Source organism: Oncorhynchus gorbuscha, linkage group LG01 (genome assembly GCF_021184085.1).
Source record: "Oncorhynchus gorbuscha isolate QuinsamMale2020 ecotype Even-year linkage group LG01, OgorEven_v1.0, whole genome shotgun sequence".
Lineage (NCBI taxonomy): Eukaryota > Metazoa > Chordata > Actinopteri > Salmoniformes > Salmonidae > Oncorhynchus > Oncorhynchus gorbuscha.
The window spans coordinates 18,088,215-18,104,861 of NC_060173.1; positions in this window are offsets into that span (position 1 = coordinate 18,088,215).

Consider the following 16,647-nt stretch of genomic DNA (forward strand, 5'->3'; position numbering starts at 1 on the left):
GTTATAATATAGTAGTGTTATAATAGTGTTATAATAGTGTTATAATAGTGTTATAATAGTGTTATAATAGTGTTATAATAGTGTTATAATAGTGTTATAATAGTGTTATAATAGTGTTATAATAGTGTTATAATATAGTAGTGTTATAATAGTGTTATAATAGTGTTATAATAGTGTTATAATATAGTAGTGTTATAATAGTGTTATAATAGTGTTATAATAGTGTTATAATAGTGTTATAATAGTGTTATAATATGGTAGTGTTATAATAGTGTTATAATAGTGTTATAATAGTGTTATAATAGTGTTATAATAGTGTTATAATAGTGTTATAATAGTGTTATAATATAGTAGTGTTATAATAGTGTTATAATAGTGTTATAATAGTGTTATAATATAGTAGTGTTATAATAGTGTTATAATAGTGTTATAATAGTGTTATAATAGTGTTATAATATAGTAGTGTTATAATAGTGTTATAATATAGTAGTGTTATAATAGTGTTATAATATAGTAGTGTTATAATAGTGTTATAATAGTGTTATAATAGTGTTATAATAGTGTTATAATATAGTAGTGTTATAATAGTGTTATAATATAGTAGTGTTAAAATAGTGTTATAATATACTAGTGTTATAATAGTGTTACATAGTGTTATAATATACTAGTGTTATAATAGTGTTATAATATAGTAGTGTTATAATAGTGTTATAATATTGTAGTGTTATAATATTGTAGTGTTATAATAGTGTTATGATATAGTAGTGTTATAATAGTGTTATAATAGTGTTATAATAGTGTTATAATATAGTAGTGTTATATAGTGTTATTATATAGTAGTGTTATAATAGTGTTACAATAGTGCTATAATAGTGTTATAATATAGTGTTATAATGTAATAGTGTCATAATAGTGTTATAATAGAGTAGTGTTATAATTGTGTTATAATATTATAGTGTTATAATAGTTACAATATAGTAGTGTTATAATATACTAGTGTTATAATAGTGTTAAAATAGTGTTATAATATACTAGTGTTATATTAGTGTTATAATATAGTGTTATAATATAGTGTTATAATGTAATAGTGTTATAATAGTGTTATAATAGAGTAGTGTTATAATTGTGTTATAATATTATAGTGTTATAATAGTTACAATATAGTAGTGTTATAATATACTAGTGTTATAATAGTGTTAAAATAGTGTTATAATATACTAGTGTTATAATAGTGTTATAATATAGTGTTATAATATAGTAATGTCATAATAGTGTTATAATATAGTAGTGTTAAATAGTGTTATGATACTATATTAACAGTTCAAACTAATGAGGGCGAGAGGTTTCTCTGAGGGTCCTCACCTCTTCACCACCACCAACAGACCTCCACTGTTATCTAGTTACTAATGTTGTTTTCTCTGGCCCCAGGGGAGCCTGCCATGCCTGGGCCACCAGGGCCTGCCTGCCTGCCTGCCGACAACAACAGTGAACAAGCTGTTTCCAGGCAGCGCACAAGTAAACAACTCGAGCCAAGACAGAGCGCCTGCAATATGTTCTCTCTCATTAGCTTCCCCTTCTCTTTCCCACAGACTAATGTCAGCCCTACAACTCCCCATACACTAGCAGCTAGCCTGTTTCTCTCGTGGCTTATATGCTTCTGTCCAGACATTTTCTTTACCTTTACTAGGTTTGCTTTTGTTGTCTACTACCGAACATGGCCTTCATTATGAACTTTATGTTAAAACATTTCTGGGGAAATTGGTGAGGTATCATCTTTATTTAGGCTGTACCTTTGATACCTTGTAGAAAGCCTCTGTCCTTTGTGGTGCTGTCTTTTCTGGTTTTGGATGTTGTCTTCCTTTGTTATGTTATTATTCTATTATTGGGTTAGAGGAGAGCAAAGACCAACTCTGTCATGTGTAAAATGGACGTTGGGTCGAGGACAATGCATTGAACCCGACAGACAACTCAACTTGTCAGATTTATGGGAGAATTACTTGATGCCACATCATTACTTGGTGATCCTTCCGAATTGTAATAATGTCCCCAGACATTTCTCTATGAAAAGGCTTGAGGACCATCCCATTGAGGGGTTCTCGCTTCTATAGGACAGAGCTGTCTTACAACAACATGAATCCCTTTGCTCCCCCTTCCTGCTTTATAATGAAATGTTGATTGTTCCAAGTTTTGACATGGTATCTGCTCATCAAATAGTAGGAAGATTAAGACATGGAGTTTTCCAAACAAAAAACAAACAAAAAATACATATTGCGTTTCAGTTGAGGGTTAGGGTTATGGCTGACAATGTTTGCATGAGCTCCATGTGATTCCTCGTCTATGGCCTGCAATGTTTGCTGGTGAAATAACAGCCAGCTCTCTGGGGCGTGTGGTGTTTGCAATATGACCCATTTCAATGGCTCTGGATCCAGGCATGGTGTGGATGTTTGGAATGGGTTCAGAACCGAGTCCTGTACTGTAGATCCCTCTGGATGAGGAGTAGATTGGTCCTCACCCCTTCCTCTCCCTTTTCCCCAGGGGTTGTCATAGCAACAGGCATGTCATAACAGTTCCCTAAAGTGTCACAAGAAAGATGGTGGTGTTTCGTTTCAAAGCATTACACACACACACGCACACACACACGTACACAGACACTGAGACCTTATACCTTTAGCAACTTAACCAATAAAGAACAAACATTAGAAGGAGAAGGTTATTACCATTAGATGTGTTGGATGTGCTAACTGTCAGCTTCATCTGGCCAAACTGTGAAGAGAGACTGTAGACCTGTCAGACATCTACATTAGGAGGTGACACTATGTCACCTCTGTATTATATGTCACCTCTGTATTATATGTCACCTCTGTATTATATGTCACCTCTGTATTATATGGTGCTAGGTGACACTATGTCACATCTGTATTATATGGTGCGAGTTGACACCATGTCACTCTGTATTATATGGTGCGAGGTGACACTATGTCACCTCTGTTTTATATGTCACCTCTGTATTATATGGTGCGAGGTGACACTGTGTCACCTCTGTATTATATGTCACCTCTGTATTATATGTCACCTCTGTATTATATGTCACATCTGTATTATATGGTGCGAGTTGACACCATGTCACTCTGTATTATATGGTGCGAGGTGACACTATGTCACCTCTGTTTTATATGTCACCTCTGTATTATATGTCACCTCTGTATTATATGTCACCTCTGTATTATATGGTGCTAGGTGACACTATGTCACATCTGTATTATATGGTGCGAGTTGACACCATGTCACTCTGTATTATATGGTGCGAGGTGACACTATGTCACCTCTGTTTTATATGTCACCTCTGTATTATATGGTGCGAGGTGACACTGTGTCACCTCTGTATTATATGGTGCGACATGACACTATGTCACCTCTGTATTATATGGTGCGACGTGACACTATGTCACCTCTGTATTATATGTCACCTCTGTATTATATGTCATCTCTGTATTATATGGTGCGACGTGACACTATGTCACCTCTGTATTATATGGTGCGACATGACACTGGCTACGTCCCTTCCGTCTTCAAGAGAGCGAGAGTTGCACCCCTTCCGAAAAAACCTATACTCGATCCCTCCGATGTCAACAACTACAGACCAGTATCCCTTCTTTCTTTTCTCTCCAAAACTCTTGAACATGCCGTCCTTGGTCAGCTCTCCCGCTATCTCTCTCAGAATGACCTTCTTGATCCAAATCAGTCAGGTTTCAAGACTAGTCATTCAACTGAGACTGCTCTTCTCTGTATCACGGAGGCGCTCCGCACCGCTACAGTTAACTCTCTCTCCTCTGCTCTCATCCTTCTAGACCTATCGGTTGCCTTCGATACTGTGAACCATCAGATCCTCCTCTCCACCCTCTCCGAGTTGGGCATCTCCGGCGCGGCCCACGCTTGGATTGCGTCCTACCTGACAGGTCGCTCCTACCAGGTGGCGTGGCGAGAATCTGTCTCCTCACCACGCGCTCTCACCACTGGTGTCCCCCAGGGCTCTGTTCTAGGCCCTCTCCTATTCTCGCTATACACCAAGTCACTTGGCTCTGTCATAACCTCACATGGTCTCTCCTATCATTGCTATGCAGACGACACACAATTAATCTTCTCCTTTCCGCCTTCTGATGACCAGGTGGCGAATCGCATCTCTGCATGTCTGGCAGACATATCAGTGTGGATGACGGATCACCACCTCAAGCTGAACTTCGGCAAGACGGAGCTGCTCTTCCTCCCGGGGAAGGACTGCCCGTTCCATGATCTCGCCATCACGGTTGACAACTCCATTGTGTCCTCCTCCCAGAGCGCTAAGAACCTTGGCGTGATCCTGGACAACACCCTGTCGTTCTCAACTAACATCAAGGCGGTGGCCCGTTCCTGTAGGTTCATGCTCTACAACATCCGCAAAGTACGACCCTGCCTCACACAGGAAGCGGCGCAGGTCCTAATCCAGGCACTTGTCATCTCCCGTCTGGATTACTGCAACTCGCTGTTGGCTGGGCTCCCTGCCTGTGCCATTAAACCCCTACAACTCATCCAGAACGCCGCAGCCCGTCTGGTGTTCAACCTTCCCAAGTTCTCTCACGTCACCCCGCTCCTCCGCTCTCTCCACTGGCTTCCAGTTGAAGCTCGCATCCGCTACAAGACCATGGTGCTTGCCTACGGAGCTGTGAGGGGAACGGCACCTCAGTACCTCCAGGCTCTGATCAGGCCCTACACCCAAATAAGGGCACTGCGTTCATCCACCTCTGGCCTGCTCGCCTCCCTACCACTGAGGAAGTACAGCTCCCGCTCAGCCCAGTCAAAACTGTTCGCTGCTCTGGCTCCCCAATGGTGGAACAAACTCCCTCACGACGCCAGGACAGCGGAGTCAATCACCACCTTCCGGAGACACCTGAAACCCCACCTCTTTAAGGAATACCTAGGATAGGATAAAGTAATCCTTCTCACCCCCCCCCTTAAAATATTTAGATGCACTATTGTAAAGTGGCTGTTCCACTGGATGTCATAAGGTGAATGCACCAATTTGTAAGTCGCTCTGGATAAGAGCGTCTGCTAAATGACTTAAATGTAATGTAAATGTATTATAAGGTGCGAGTTGACACTATGTCACCTCTGTATTATATGTTGCGAGTTGACATCATTTTAGAGAAATGGCAGTACGTCAAACCGGTCCCACAACCGCCATACTGTCACCTCGCACCATATAATACAGAGGTGACATATAATACAGAGGTGACAGTGTCAACTCGCACCATATAATACAGAGTGAATGGTGTCAACTCGCACCATATAATACAGAGGTGACATATAATACAGAGGTGACATATAATACAGAGGTGACATAGTGTCACCTCGCACCATATCTGTATTATATGTCTCCTCTGTATTATATGTTACGAGGTGACACTATGTCACATTTGTGTTATATGTTACCTCTGTATTATATTTCACCTCTGTATTACATGTCACCTCTGTATTATATGGTGCGAGGTGACACTATGTCACCTCTGTATTATATGGTGCGAGGTGATACTATGTCACCTCTGTATTATATGTCACCTCTGTATTATATGTTACGAGGTGACACTGTGTCACCTCTGTATTATATTTCACCTCTGTATTACATGTCACCTCTGTATTATATGGTGCGACATGACACTATGTCACATCTGTATTATATGGTGCGAGGTGTCACTATGTCACCTCTGTATTATATGGTGTGAGGGGACACAATGTCACCTCTGTATTATATGGTGCGAGGTGACACTGTGTCACCTCTGTATTATATGTCACCTCTGTATTATATGTCACCTCTCTATTCTATGTCACTTCTTTATTATATGTCACCTCTGTATTCTATGTCACCTCTGTATTATATGTCACCTCTGTATTCTATGTCACTTCTTTATTATATGTCACCTCTGTATTATATTGTGCCAGGTGACGCTTTGTCTACCAGACTTATTATTTGGCTTTCGACAATGGTTTCGCCACGTAGTACAGTACAGTAGGTGAGACTTTGTCTTCAATGTGTGGAAGTATTGATCGCCCCTCAGGCCTGAGTCGATAGTGGAACCCAACAAAACGTTTCGGCACAGGACATCCAGAGGAGAGGGGGCTGCCAGCCTGCCTTCCAGCCTGTCCCCTTTTGGCTTCTCTCCATCCCTCCGCTGATTTTTTCCATCTTCCTCAGTGCTTTCATCAAGAGCCCTCAGCCGCCGCATACATTTGATGTGCCAAAAATGTGAGCCTTGCTTTTGTAAGTGATCTGACATTTTGAAAGGGAGTCTAGACTGCTTTTTACACTGTCATCATGGCATTGTCTACTGGCTCCTTGACTGAACAATTGTTCCACATTGAGTTTTTATTCAAGTGTGCCAAAAAAAATCCCCAAAACATGCCTGTCATTCTGAAGTGGAAACATCAAATAAGTGGCATTGTAAAACAACAAGCGTAACATTGTTGATAAGACACTGATTAGTTATGTGCAACTGGGTGTACTTGGGCATCTGAAAAACAAATGGAAGAAATGGAAAACAATTGTATGTTTTCTCTGTTATATGTTGTATAATGTTTTAAGCAGGCAGGCGCAGGGATGTACTAGATCAGGATTCCTCTTATCTTACCGTGCCTAGGATGTCTCGCTTTAGACACATTTTTCCAGCTGGCTCCAAAACACCAGTACATTTCAGAAAGAGTAATACATAAGTTGTTATATAGTTGTAATAAAATAAGTGGTTTAAAGAACAAAGGGGAACGAGGCTGGGGGTGAGGGAAAGGAGAGGGGTGGCGTCCGGCAGTGGTCTGTGGTTCTCTTTTCCCAAGACTCCTGCTGTTCTGTTGTTTAAGAGCCCAATCCCTCCCGCTCTCCCTCACTCTCTCCCAAATCCCTCCATCCTCCCTCCTCCACAAACCCCTCTGTCCTCATGGGCTGGTGGGATAGTCCTCCCTGTTAAGAGTTAATTGGAGAGGATGGATGGGATGACAGGACAGGAGGGATAAAAAGATGACTGCAAGGCCCTGTAGGTGGACGATATGGTGACTAAATACCTCTCTGTTTCCCTTTAGCTTATAGTTGTGAAGGAAGAAGGCAAAATAATACATCGTTGTTCATAAGAAAAAAGGTAGTGGCGTGGATCAGAAAACCAGCCAGTATCTGGTGTGACCACCATTTGCCTCATGCAGCATGACAACTCCTTAACATAGAGTTGATCAGGCTGGTGATTGTGGCCTGTGGAATGTTGTCCCACTCCTCTTCAATGGCTGTCTGTAGCTGCTGGATATTGGCCTGAACTGGAACAACATGTCAATCCAGAGCATCCCAAACAGGCTCAATGGGTGACATGTCTGGTGACATTGTGTACTGATTCTTGCGATATGGGGCTGTGCATTATCATGCTGAAACATGAGGTGATGGCAGTGGATTAATGGCACGACAATGGGCCTCAGGATCTCGTCTCAGTATCTCTGTGCAAACCGCTCTCCCACACCGCTGCCATCTGCCCGGTACAGTGGAAACCAGGATTCATCAGTGAAGAGCACACTTCTCCAGTGTGCCAGTCGTCCATCGAATGTGAGCATTGCCCACTGAAGTCGGTTACGGCGCCGAACTGCAGTCAGGTCAAGACCCTGGTCAGGATGACAAGCATGCAGATGAGCTTCCCTGAGACAGTTTGTGCAGAAATTCTTTGATTGTGCAAACCCACAGTTTCATCAGTTGTCCGGGTGGCTGGTCTCAGATGATCCCGCAGGTGAAAAAGCCAGATGTGGAGGTCCTGGGCTGGCGTGGTTACACGTGATCTGCTGTTGTGAGGCCGGTTGGACATACTGCCAAATTCTATAAAACAAAGTTGGAGGTGGCATATGTTAGAGAAATTAACATTAAACTATCTGGCAACAGCTCTGGTGGACATTATTTCAGTAATCATGCCAATTGCACACTGCCTCAAAACTTGAGACATCTGTGGCATTGTGTTGTGTGACAAAACTACACATTTTAGAGTGGCCTTTTATTGTCCCCAGCAGAAGGTGCATCTGTGTTATCATCATGCTGTTTAATCAGTTTATTGATATGTGTAATGCTGCGGGTGTCGTGGGTGTGGAGTCAAACGCAGGAGACAGAGAGTGCAATGCTGTGCGTCTTTAATAGCACCAACGCACCACAGGGTGCTCACAATAGTAACGGCCCCAAACACAGGGAATGAAAATGTAGGACGGAAAAGTCACGACCAGGCACTAACACGTACCTCTACAACAGAGCCGAAGGTTACACTGAAATAATCCCGCACAACAACCAGGCGGGCCGGCTGTCTAATAAAGACAAACTAATCATATATAAACAGGTGCTACCAATCAACATACAGGGAGGGGGAGGAAAGACAATCAGTGGCAGCAATAGGCCAGTGACGACGACCGCCGAGCGCCACTCGTGACAATATGTCACATCTGTCAGGTGGATGTATAATATATTTGAGAGAGATAGGCTTTTAGTGTGTTTGGAACATTTCTGGGATCTTTTATTTCAGCTCATGAAACATGGGACCAACACTCACCTCTCTCAGACAGCCTAGGAGGACTCACCCACTCACAACAGATGCCCAGTTAGTCTGAGCAGCACCGTCTCTAAAGATCTGTTGGTCTGTCAAATTAGCACTTCTTTACGTTTATTGGAGGTGAGGTGGGTAGGAGTGTAGTTGTGTTTTTTCTTTATTTTATGCCAAGTCGAATTTGATGATTTTTCATATTCATCAAAGGCATTGATGTATCCATTGAGATCTTTCATAATGCTGAAATTAAAGATGGGTAAATTTTATGCCTGAGCTGATTTAATACATTTTTAAAACTGCATTTAAGTGGGGTCCAATCTTTCAATCCCAAACATGAATGAATTAAACTGTGTAACTTAAACTTGTGTGGAGTTTGTTGAACTAGTTTCCTTTAACTAAGTCCTGCAGTGAACACAGATAGTGAAAAGTAAAAGCAGCGCTAATCCAGCTCTCCCCATGAATGTTTGATCAGCAGCATGCAGCACTATATGCTGAAAACTTCTCACAGAGCTGCAAGTGTCACAATTGACCTTAAAGTTGAATAATAACTTGCTCATGAAGCTGCTGGGCTGTAGCCTAGCCAAGCCTGGGCCTCATCTGCACGGCCCTGTGAGAGTAGGGGAGAACAGGAGAACAGCCAATCAAATGGCAGGCCAGCCGCGGGGTCCTGGGCTGGGGCCTTCTGGAGTGGCAGGGTGGATTGGGGTGGGCTGGAGGGGCAGGGTGGGACAGGGTGAGGTTTGAGTGGGCTGGAGGATCTGGGTGGGGCCTGGGCCAGAGCAGCAGCCAGGTTTCACACAGGAACAGTTGGGGAAAGGAGCTCACTCGTCCTGCTCTGGGAGGTGCTGGGCACTAGCCAACATCCCAGCGTCAACAGTCTGCTTACAGAAGGCACTCCTATGTAGAGTGGGTGAACAAGAAGTATGACTACTAAGCAAAACAGGAGTGACCTTTTTTTAAAGTTACCGACAATTTGACCTCTGGTGTCAGTGATTGTATGACATAGTTACTGGAGTTTGATTTACCTCTATTTATAACACTAAGCATTTTAAATATGTATGTTGGGGGGGGGGGACATACTGTTAGTCTGTTGTCTATTTTTAACATTCATTTTTGCTCTGGTGTTTAGTAATTAGTGTTAATCTTCAATGTTAGGCTATGTTGATTACCACAACAAATCTACTTTTTCCACTTTGCTCCAGCTTTTCTATCATTCATAAAGACAAAACTCCATTACTGGTGTGTATGTAAGTGATCTGAACTACAAGGGACCAGATGCACAGGGAGATTGGTCATTGTATTTCATGCCTCCCTGGTGAAAATTTCCCAAAATACACTAACTGCAATGGACCCAAATCTTCACAGTAACAGTGTTCATGTTTTAAAGTATGACAAAAAAGAATTGCCATGAAAATTGCATTGGGCCAGGGCAACAAACATGCAATGGGGGGCATATGAAATATTGAAGAGGAGTTTAATTATTCAGGCCGTCCAGTCATATGTTTACAAAGTGTGTTTTTGTGGGGAGGAGCAAGTGAGAGGCTGGGCCAGCAGGAGGAGCGCGTCCCTACTAGACCCTGACCCCTCCCAGGTCTGATACAGGTCCCTGGCTCCCTGCCCTTGTGGACCCTGGCCCTGGCTCACCTGCCTAGGGTAGGCCCTCTCTCATCTGGACCATAATTGACCTGGCTGCTGTCCCCTTTCATGTCCCTTCCATTGCATGACAGGTCTTGGGGAGGCTCATTGCATGGCAGGTCTAGGGGAGGCCCACTGTATGACAGGTCTAGGGGAGGCCCACTGCATGGCAGGTCCCGGGGAGGCCCACTGCATGGCAGGTCTCGGGGAGGCCCATTGCATGACAGGTCTAGGGGAGGCCCACTGCATGGCAGGTCTAGCGGAGGCCCACTGCATGACAGGTCTAGGGGAGGCCCACTGCAGTTCATGACTAGGGGAGGCCTAGACCCTTTCTCACCAGGTGGACTGTGGGTGTTCAAAATCTCTCTCTATGTCAAATCAAAAATCAAATCATATTTGTCAAATGCTCCAAATACAACAGGTGTAATAGACCTTACAGTGAAATGCTTACTTTTACATTTTTATAAGAAACTAATAGTTATATTTAACTAGGCAAGTCAGTTAAGAACAAATTATTATTTACAACGACGGCCTACCCAAACCCAGATGTCGCTGGGCCAATTGTGCGCCGCCCTTTGGGATTCCCAATCATGTGATACAGCCTAGATTTGAACCAGGGACTGTAGTGACACTGCGATGCAGTGCCTTAGACCACTGCGCCACTCAGGAGCCGCCGCGTGGTGGTTTACAAGCCCGTAACCAACAATGCAGTTTTAAGAAAAATGTGAGATCAGTACACACCAACACCACCTCAAATTAATCACAGAGCATTCTCACCTAAACTCTCCTCTGCCCTCTCTCCCTCTCCACCCTTCCTGAGTGCCCCAGACCTGAGGAGCGATTGGGACTGGACTGCTACCCAGAGAGCAGCGTGAGTTACTTTAGTGTGAATTGTGCGATTTACAGACTTCTATTGCACCTAGTCTTTTGCCAAAATGCACTACAGCACAGATGACACTATTATTAGGCGGATGTCTTGTTTTAATGGAACCCACCATGTGGATATCTTTCCCCCCAATTATTCTCCCACCCCAAGTCACATAGTAAGATAATAATAACCTGACATATCCCTGTAGGATGGTTGATATGTTCTATGTTCTGCTTTATTGAGCGTCTACCTGTCTGTGTTTCTCTGGCCAGAGCTGTTATAGCAGAGTGTGTAACCAAGTTGAGTGATCCAGTCACCACTGTTGAATTATTTAGATCACCAGGGAGACAAGTGCTGTGCTGCACTCCAATACATGATACAAGCATCCAAATGTAGACACAACATACAATTTCCTTTTTAATATACACTGTATATTATCGACAGTTTAACATATCTTAAAAATGTTAAAACATGTTTTAACATTTTTCGAAATACCGTTAATGATTGGAACAATGACTAGAAATAACCTCCAAAAGAAAACCATTGATTGAGGTTTCAGTTCCAGATCTGCGTTTCTCAGTAGACCCCCTAATCCTCCTCCCTGTCCCCCCACCCCAGCCTTTCTTAACTGAATGGGGGCCGCTCTCGCACACAAAAAAAGTGCATTAGGGCTAAGAGGGAAACATGGCAACTGCTCGCATGTTGTCAAGACAGATTAGTGTGACACGACTCAATCAGACATTGGCCTCAGCAGACAGGCTCCAGGGAATTCAGAGGCCACACGAGCCCCGCGCTCGCTCATCCTCTCCCTCCCCCATCCCCAACTCTACTCCACAGTAATTGTCAGCCAATCAATATCTTAATTATAGTGAACAAAAATATAAATGGAACATGCAACTATTTCATTGATTTTACTGAGTTACAGTTCATATGAAGAAATACGACAATTGAAATAATGTCATTACTCCCAAATCTATGGATTTTGAATCTGAAACATTTAAAAAATGGGCCTCACAATGGGCCTCAGCTATTTTTATGCATTCAAATTGCCATCGATAAAATGCAATTGTGTTCGTTGCCCGTAGCTTATGCCTGCCCATACCATTTTGGTATTTGGTATTTTGGTATTTTATTAGGGTCCCCATTAGCTGTTGCAAAAGCAGCAGCTACTCTTCATGGGGTTCAACACAAAACATGAAACATAATACAGAATGACATAATACAGAACATCAATAGACAGGAACAGCTCAAAGACAGAACTACATAGATTTTAAAAAGGCAAACAGCCTACATATCAACGCATACACACAAACTATCTAGGTCAAATAAGGGAGAGGCTTTGTGCTGTGAGGTGTTGCCTTATCTGTTTTTTGAAATAAGGTTTGCTGTTTATTTGAGCAATATGAGATGGAAGTATGTTCCATGTAATTAGGGCTCTATATAATACTGTACGCTTTCTTGAATTTGTTCTGGATTTGGGGACTGTGAAAAGACCCCTGGTGGCATGTCTGGTGGGATAAGTGTGTGTGTCAGAACTGTGTGTAAATTGACTATGCAAATGTGGGATTTTCAACACATTAATGTTTCAGAATAAATAGAAGAAGTGCTGCAGTCAGTCTCTCCTCAACTCTTAGTCAAGAGAGACTGGCCTGCATAGTATTTATATCAGCCCTCTGTAAAACGTGTCACTTAGTTCTGGGCCAGCTGCAGCTTAACTAGGTCTTTCCTTGCAGCACTGGACCACACAACTGGACAATAATCAAGATTAGACAAAACTAGAGCCTGCAGAACTTGCTTGTTGAAGTGTGGTGTCAAAAAAGCAGAGCGTCTCTATCATGGACAGACCGCTCCCCATCTTTGCAACCATTGCATTTACATTACATTTAAGTCATTTGGCAGACGCTCTTATCCAGAGCGACTTACAAATTGGTGCATTCACCTTATGACATCCAGTGGAACAGTCACTTTACAATAGTGCATCTAAATCTTAAGGGGGGTGTGAGAGGGATTACTTATCCTATCCTAGGTATTCCTTAAAGAGGTGGGGTTTCAGGTGTCTCCGGAAGGTGGTGATTGACTCCGCTGTCCTATATGTAAGTCGCTCTGGATAAGAGCGTCTGCTAAATGACTTAAATGTAAATGTAAATATGTTTTGACCATGACAGTTTACAATCTAAAGTAACAGCAAGTAATTTAGTCTCTTCAACTTTTTCAACAGCCACACCATTCATTACCAGATTCAGCTGAGGTCTAGCACTTAAGGAATGATTTGTACCAAATACAATTCTCTTAATTTTAGAAATGTTCAAAACCATTTTTTTACTGGCCACACATTCCAAAACAGACTACAACTATTTGTTAAGGGTTTCAGTGACTTCATTAGCTGTGGTTTCTGATGTGTATTATGGTTGAATCATCAGCATATATGGACACACATGCTTTGTTTAATGCCAGTGTCAGGTCATTGGTAAAAATAGAAAAGGGTAGAGGGCCTAGAGAGCTGCCCTGCGGTACACTTTACATGTTTAACATGAACATGAGAGTAGCTTCCATTAAAGAAAACCCTTTGAGTTCTATTAGATAGAAAGCTCCGACTCCACGATATGGCAGAGGTTGAAAAGCCATAAAACATACATTTTTTCAACAGCAGGTTATGGTCAATATTATCAAAGGCTGCACTGAAATCTACCAGTACAGCTCCCACAATCTTCTTAATTATCAATTTCTTTTAACCAATCATCTGTCATTTGTGTCAGTGCAATACACGTTGAGTGCCCGTCTCTATAAGCATGCTGAAAGTCTGTCGTTAATTTATTTACAGAGAAATAGCATTGCATTTGGTCAAACACAATTTTACAGGTCTGCTGTTAGAACCAGTAAAGGCCACATTTACCACTCTTTGGTAGTGGAATGACTTTGGCTTCCCATCAGGCCTGAGGACAAAGACTTTCCTCTAGACTCAGATTAAAAATATGACAGACAATAGTGGTTATAGAGTCAGCTACCATCCTCAGTAGCTTTCCATCTACGTTGTCAATGCCAGGAGGTTTGTCATTATTGATCGATAACAATTGTTGCACTTCTCCCACACTAACTTTACAAAATTCAAACTGCTTTCTTTCATTATTTGTTTTTTTATGCACGACTACAATGGCTCACTCTTCGTTGTTGGCATTTCCTGCCTAAGTTTGGCCACTTTGCCAATGCAATAATCATAACAATAATTGTCAACATCAAATGGTTTTGTGATGAATAAGCCATCTGATTTTGATGAAAGTTGAATTTGTCTTTCTGCCCATAATTTCCTTTAAAGTGCTCAAGTTTATTTTCCATCATTCTTTATATCATTGATCTTGGGTTCCTAATACAGTTTCTTCTTCTTTTTGTTGAGTTTAGTCACATCATTTCTCAATTTGCAGTAAGTCGGCCACTCCTATTGTCCCATCTCTTTCAACCCTACAGTTTTTCAATTCTTCATCAATCCATGGAGCCTTGACAGTTCTAACAGTTATTTTCTTAACAGGTGGATGTTTATCAATAATTGGAAGAAGAAATGTTCATAAATTCATCAAATGCAGCGTCTGGATGCGCCTCAGTAGTCTCATCAGACCAACAAATCTGTTTAACATCATCCACATAAGAGTCACAGCTAAATCTTTTGTATGATCTCTCGTACACTATTTTAGGCCCAGCTGTTGGAACTATGACTTCCCTGGATACAGCCACTATATTGTGATCACTGCATCCAATGGGTATGGATACAGCTTTAGAACAAAGTTCTACATTATTAGTACAAATGGGACTGATACATGTGGATGATCTTGTTCCTGCAGTGTTTGTAAACACCCTGGTAGGTTGATTAATAACCTGAACCAGATTACAGGCACTGGTTACAGTAAGAAGCTTCCTCTTGAGTGGACAGCTTGATGAAAACCAGTCAATATTCAGGTTCCCAAGGAAGTAGACCTCTCTATTTACATCACATACACTATCAAGTATTTCACACATATTAGTTAGATACTGTCTGTTAGCACTTGGTGGCCTATAGCAACACCCCAAAAGAAAAAGCTTTAGATGTGCCAAGTGAACCTGCAACCACAACACTTCAATGACACTTGACACAAGACAGGAATAAGTATATATATATACAGAAACACCTCCCACATAAGCATGTATTCAGGACATAAAGTTAATTTCTTAGCCATATTTTTTGCAGTTTTACTTTTGTGCCATATTCCAAACAGGATGTGCCCAGTGAACCTGCTACCACAACACTTCAATAACACTTGACATAAGAGCTTCTCTAAGCATTACAGGGATATGGCTCTGAATATATACAACAACACCTCCCCCATAAGCATTTCTGTCTCTTCTTTATATGTTATATCCTTGTATTGTTACTGCTGTATCATCAAATGAATTATCTAAGTGAGTCTCAGAAATGGCTAATATATGAATGTTATCTGATGTTAGCAAGTTACTGATATTATTAACCTTATTTCTAAGACTACATATATGGGCTATTTTCAGCCCTTTTCTGGGTAGCCTATCAGAGATAGACATAATACTTAAAAGAGCAAACACAGCAAGATAAAATATATATATACACTACCGTAAAAGATAGGGGTCACCTAGAAATGTTTTTTGTCCATTGCAATAACATCAAATTGATCAGAAATACAGTGTAGACATTGTTAATTTTGTAAATGACTAGTGTAGCTGGAAATGGCATATTTTCTATGGAATATCTACATTGATATACAGAGGCCCATTATCAGCAACCGTCACTCCTGTGTTCCAATGGCACATTGTGTTAGCTAATCCAAGTTTATAATTTTAAAAGGCTAATTTATCATTAGAAAACCATTTTTCAATTATGTTAGCACAGCTGAAAACTGTTGTCCTGATTAAAGAAGCAATAAAACTGGCCTTCTTTAGACAAGTTGAGTATCTGGAGCATCAGCATTTGTGGGTTCGATTACAGACTCAAAACGGCCAGAAACAAAGACTTTCTTCTGAAACTCATCAGTCTATTCTTGTTCTGAAAAATGAAGTCTATTCCATGCGAGAAATTGCCAAGAAACTGAAGATCTTGTACAACGTTGTGTACTACTCCCTTCTCAGAGAAGAAATCCATACTGCCCTGCCCACTTCACTGTTGCGCCAAGCAGAGGAAACTGCAGTTCTGAAATACATCAAAAAGTGTGAAGACTTCTGCCTGAAGCCCATACACACCCCAGCATACATGTTGGACCCCAAGTATGCTGGCAAAAGCATCCTGTCTGGTGCAGAGATCAACAAGGCCTATGGTGTCATCTCTACTGTGTCTCGCCACCTTGGCCTGGATGAGGGCAAGTTTCTTGGCAGTCTGGCAAAATACACTTCCAAGCAAGGGCTTTGGGATGGAGATGCAATATGGCAGTTGTGCCAACATCTCATCAGCCACGTGGTGGAAGGGGCTCCTTCCCCTGTTACCTCTATCATCCTCCAAATCCCACCAACATCAGCCGCCTGGTCCTTATTTGGGAACACACACACCAAATCACGCAACAGGCTGACCAATAC